We start from the raw sequence: 6,000 nt of genomic DNA on the forward strand, positions 1-6,000 counted from the left end.
AAGGAGATATGAACGGTCTGCTTGACCATTCTTGGGACAGCAAACTCTGATTCAACCCTTTGAATTGTCCAGGGAAAAATCTTAACATTAAAAATATTTACATGATTAAATATTTGGTATGAAAGGTGGAACTCTGCATGCAAACTGGAATATATTTGTATTATATTTTTATGAACCTAGATTTCTTTTAAACTTCAAAAAGGGCCTAGGTTTTAGTAATTGCCAAGTTGTAATCTTTGTCCTCCATGTGTCCACATTTAGTGTTAATGTGGCCAGAGTCCACATGGGCTTTTGTTTCCATTTTTCTGAAACAAGGTAGGCTTTTACTGTTTGCTTGCTTCCTCAGAAGACTTGCTTACAGAGGTGCCACAACCATCACCTGGATTTTTCTCTCTATGTTCTGTGCAGCTTCTACATGTCTTTTTTATAGCAATTTATGGTCTTTTGTCCTTTGTGCTAATGACTAGTTAAGACCAACTGTTGAATAACATGCCTGTCCATAGGACCAAGGCTTTTTCTCCCAGATCATTACAGCCTACCAGGTAGTGGTCAGCCCAGTTTCCCATTCATTGTTTGTGTTGCAGCTATTGGTATAGAGGTCTTAATTTGACTCTGTAGTCCTTTGTCTCATCCTATCCTCCTTATTCCTGTGTCCTATCTTAATTTTTAAGTCTTCTGCAACAGGTGAGAAGATTGCTAAGGCTGTCTTTAAGTCCTAGCACTTTTCTTCTGGCTCTTTGCAACTACTTTATGATTGTTGAATGATTTATGATTGTTTAATGTTTATGATTTTTCCTCTGTGGTCTACTTCCTATGACCTGTAATATACTGAAGATGATACTTTTGTCTCTGTTGATTGTGATTGACAGCAAGAACTGTGAATTTGTGCCCAGAGGCCTCCAGTCATTGGCTCCTTGCTTATAATTACATGCCTAGTTTGATGTTCTTTGTCACGCCTGCCTTTTCTTTGTTGGGCTATAGAAAATATGTATTATGGGAAGAGAAACCACGAATCTTTATCCTGTTCGATCTGCTGGACCCTGCGGAGTGTTTTGCAATGAGTGACATTGCTGAACCGAAGTGCCATCCTCTTGGTTAGATCTTTGTCCATTAGTTTCTTGGACTTCTGATGCCTTTGGGGATGTCCAGCTTGAGACATTTGTAGCTCACATTCTCCTTAAATACTGCATCATTTGAATTTTGATGTGGCCTGTTAGTCACAATAGTATTACAAAACCCCTCTTCTATTTCCTTGTCTTGTTAAATGTCTGTATCTCCTCCTAGCCTGCCTCTCAGCAATGGGAACTTACTGAAAGACCTACAGTTACCCTCATTAAAAATCAGCAGGCTTGTTCTGACTTTTTACCGTGGGTAGGCTTGGATTTTGTGAGTTTCTGTCCACTATTATTGATCCCTGAGCTTTTCTCATCTGTTGAATTTTTTGTGTATACACGTAAATGAAGAGTTGGATAGTTGGCTAGCAGAGATATCCGTATGCTTGCCTGGTGTTGAAGCATAGATGCATCTTATTACATCAGTTTTTAAATCTGCTAGGACTTTTGGCTAATCCCATTTAAACAAAATTTTGTATACAATGTGCACTTCATCCGACCTCTGGGATTCCAGCATCTAATTGCTTCATGCAGTCTGGATAGCTCTGAAACACGAGATATTTCTCTGTCTGTAGCATATCATCCTGGTTAAAATTTGCTTTGGTTGTCAAAGCTTCCCATCCTACATGAAAAGGTATTGGAGCATGCTGAACAGTCTCCCACTTTGGCAGGAGTGTCTTATGCTCAGATCAGCTTGTTGGAATCTCCATAACCTATGTGTTGCTTGAGTGCCTTGGCAATAGTTAATGATTTTTTTTTAATGGCTGATGATCAGACAGTATGTTCATCTTGTACTCTGAGAGATGACTCAAAAGAAGCAAAAGAAGGCTGATACAGGAAGCATAGCCAATATGTCTCTTTTTTTTTTTTTAGGTCTTTTTTTTTTTCACGTTGGCTATCATGCAGAGCTGTTGTATATCAGGGCTAGTACTTAAAATTTTTCTTACTGTTTCAAAGAAGTATTCCTGCAGGCTTTGGCCTTTTACCTTGGTTGTATCATGAAATAGTAGATGCAACAGATGAATACCTGCGGTAGATAGACTGAGCTAGATGGGTCCTTGGGAAGTTATGTAGTCCATCCTTGACTTAAGCTACAGCTGTACCTGAACCAGTTCTGGCATGTTTATTGGATCAGGTCTTTAAATGCTCCCATGGTGGACACTGCACAATCTCCCTGAACAATCTGTTCCAATGCTTCATTCTTCTTAGCAGTAGAAAATTTCTCATAATCTCTAAGAAAAACAGTCTTGCAACAATTTAAGCCCACTATTTCCTATCCTGTTTGCAGCAACCATGGAAGTCAGTTTACGACGTTCCCCTTTGCAGCAGCTTTTTATTATGTTTGAATTTTATTATCTTCCCCTGTCCCCTCTGGTTCTTTCAGTTTTCCTTTATGGTCTATGTTTTCTGGAATATCATAATTTATTTGCTTTTCTCTGCCTTGTTCTGATTGTCCATATTTGACGTGTATTCCCACAATGTATTCACTGTTTCAGATGAAGCTACTTTTTTAGCACTACCGAGAAAGCAGGAAAACCATTTGCATGTCTCATTATAGTCACTTTTTTCTCTGCAGTTTGGCATTACAGATTTGTGTTCAAGTCCTCATCCCCCTCAAACTCTAGAACCTCCACTCCAAAGCTGCTGCCAGGCCAATTCACTATCTAGTAGTTACATATTATTCATAAGCATTAGATTTTGTCCTTTGTACTGAATTTCATTGCATTTTCTCAAAATGCATCACCATTTTGTTCAGATTATTTTGAATTTTCTCTTGGCTCCAAAGTGCCTGCAACTTTTTACAGCTTCCAGTTGTCAGCGGATGTAATGAATGTATTCTTTGTTCCCTCAGCTAAGCCACTATTGAATTTGGCGTTTAGTGGGAAATCCGTAAGGTTTCCCATATGTATGGGAGGGAGATGTTGCATACAGTGTTAATTTTCTTAAGCATTCATAAGCTTCTAGTTAATGTACTCAGAAATTTTTGGAAAAACACTTGGCTTTCCTAGAAATTGCTGGATTTCTTTCATGTCCTTTGGTTTCAGGATTTTTTTTAATGGCTCTGTCCCTTTGTGTCCAGCAGGAATCCTTCTGACATTAGTCGTGTTAGATGTGGGAGACCTCAGGAACTCCTTGTGTTCAGCATTTCAATACTTCGCATTCTGAACATATTTCCAGCATGTCCCAGTTAGTGTGAATTCAGGATCAAAACACCTTACTTTAATTCTCCCTCTATAATAAAAAATGCCATCCGCTATAATCTTGTATGATCTGTGAATTAGCAATAGGACTAGCCACACACCTATAGGTGTGCATCTGGTCTGACCTACGCTGGGATTGCATTACTACATTCACACCTGCCAAGAGCTGTGGTACGGCAATGACATCTGTGGCTGCCTTGCTTGTGGTGACTGTGTTGCCCACTCATTGGCTTCCCAAAACTCCAGTCATGATGGAAGCAGCAATGTTTCTTGTTCCACAGCTTTCCTGTTCACCATCTGCTCTTCCAGTGGCCTCAGGAACATTTTACTGAAAATCATCATCTTTAGGCATTTTTCTAGCCCATTACTAATGTTTAAGGGTCTGCATTGCAGTTGATTTAAGAACACAGGAGCATACGCGGCACTTAGCTTGCGGGTGTTAGGTGACACTTGGTATGCAGGTTTCCGTAGTGCTCAAATGCTGAGGAACTTGGAGCTTGTTAGAGATCTTCTCTGGAAGTCTCTCTCTTCAGGCACTGTCTGTAGTTCTGTGCCTTGCATGCCACTGACCACCCAGTACCTCGTTTCTCTCCTCAGGGGCACCGTTGTTCCTAGACTGAAAATTGTCTCTTGCTGTTTCTCCTTGAGTTCTGCAGAGTGTGCACCTGACTGAGACACCTGCATTTCTGGTCCATGCCTGTCCTGTGCCTGCTTAGCTTGATTCTGTGGATGTGTTGTGCAGCCTAGGTCCACTTTAATACGGAGTCGCCATGGCTAGTAACAGGCCAATGTTTTGTTTTAAGGTAAGAGGCCTCGGGAGTTACGTGGGTTTGGACCTGTCTTGGGCTGCCTGGAGCTTTCAGCTTCTTCAGCTGCTGTCTAACAAGCAGGTGATGGCTGCTTCATTTGTTGAAGGTTTTGCTTAGCTTTGTACAATGATCATAGAATTGCCTAGGTTGGAAGGGACCTTTAAGATCACCTAGTCCAACCGTCAACCTAACTCTGATGAAAAACCAAACCAAACTAAAACAAAACCACCACCCACAACCCATCACTAAACCATGTCTCTAAACACTATGTCAACCTGTCTTTTGAATACCTCCAGGGATGGTGCCTCGACCACTTCCCTGGGCAGCCCATTCCAGTGCTTAATAACCCTTTCAGTGTAAAAGTTTTTCCTAATATCCAATCTGAACCTCCCCCGGTGCAACATGAGGCCATTTCCTTTAGTCCTGTCGCTTGTGACTTGGGAGACTGACCCCCAGCTCTCTACAACCTTTTTTCAGGTAGTTGTAGAGAGCGATGGGGAAACTCATAAAATCATAGAATGGTTTGGGTTGGAAGGGACCTTAAAGGTCATCTCATTCCAATCCCCCTGCCATGTTATCATTCATGGCTTTGTAACTGGTTAGTAATTCCATGTGGTTGTTCTGTGTTGAGTAAACTATTGAGGACCCTGGAATTAAAATGCATTGTAGAGGAGTACGGGCAGGGGGTGGTAGCAGAGCCTTCGAAGGTGTGGACACAGGACTGTATCAGCAGCCCTGGGGCTAATTGGAACCTGCCAGTGGTAATTACTGGTCATTCAGAGAATGCAATTTAGGGAGCTGGATAAACTGTTTTTAGGGATAGCAAATAGGAAAAAAATCAAGTATCTAGCAAATATAAAACCAACCATGTATATTAAATCTGACAATAATATGGAACTACAGAGCAGCAAAGAAAGAGCAAGGGGTTAGTAAGTCTTGCAAAATGTATAAAAATACTCCCATGCAAATTCTAGATGAGGGGGAAGAACACCACCACCATCGCCAGAGGACCCAGGGGGATGGCGGGTGGGTGAGAAGGGGGGGTACCTACTAGGGCTTGTCTGTATAACAATTATAGCTGTATTGTTATGCAAACTTTTCTGTAGTAGTATTTATTTTTGTGGTGCTGTATACCGGCATGCTTCTTCATCCCATATAAACTGCATTAGTTTTAGTGTAGCCATTCTATGCCAGTTGAGGATTATCCTTTTTCTGTATTATTCACTTCCCTTGTCACTTGGTGGCATCTTTTGCTGCAGTGAAACCTAAGTTTGCAAAGGTTATGCAAGCAAAGGACTCTGAAACTTAGGAGTCTGCATGTGATGCTAGTAAAACACATCTCTTAGCAAGCAAACGTCATATTTTCTAACATTGTGATTTGTGGCATCAGCAAAGGGGACAGACTGTGATGAAGTTGGTGTACAGTTTGCAGTCAGCTCTTCATTTAAAATTGTCTAAGTAGAGGCAGACATCAGGAATATTCCAAATAGAGAAGTCTGCATCTTCAAAATGCCCTTTGCCAGCAATGTTATCAACAACAGCTTTAAGTTTTTATGGCATTTTCCACAAAGATCTCTTTGATTAGTCATAAAATAAATTCAATGTGTCTTGATATATATTTTAATTAACTAGCTGAGTTAATAGGAAAAGCATACATTTATTATAACATTTTTGAGAGAATATGAAGTTTCCAGTTTGTTACATAGTGCCACTATAATTTGTAACAATAAAGTGCCTATAGCCATGTTCCCATAGCTTACTAGTGCATCACAGAATTGGGGCAAAACTGTCTTGTTACCGTAACAATTCAGAGAAATTTAGTTCAATCCTTAAAGGCACAATGTAGCAGTCAAAGGAAAACCGGAAGGAATCCCAGAC

This window comes from Numenius arquata, chromosome Z (assembly GCF_964106895.1).
Source record: "Numenius arquata chromosome Z, bNumArq3.hap1.1, whole genome shotgun sequence".
NCBI classification, from domain to species: Eukaryota; Metazoa; Chordata; class Aves; order Charadriiformes; family Scolopacidae; genus Numenius; species Numenius arquata.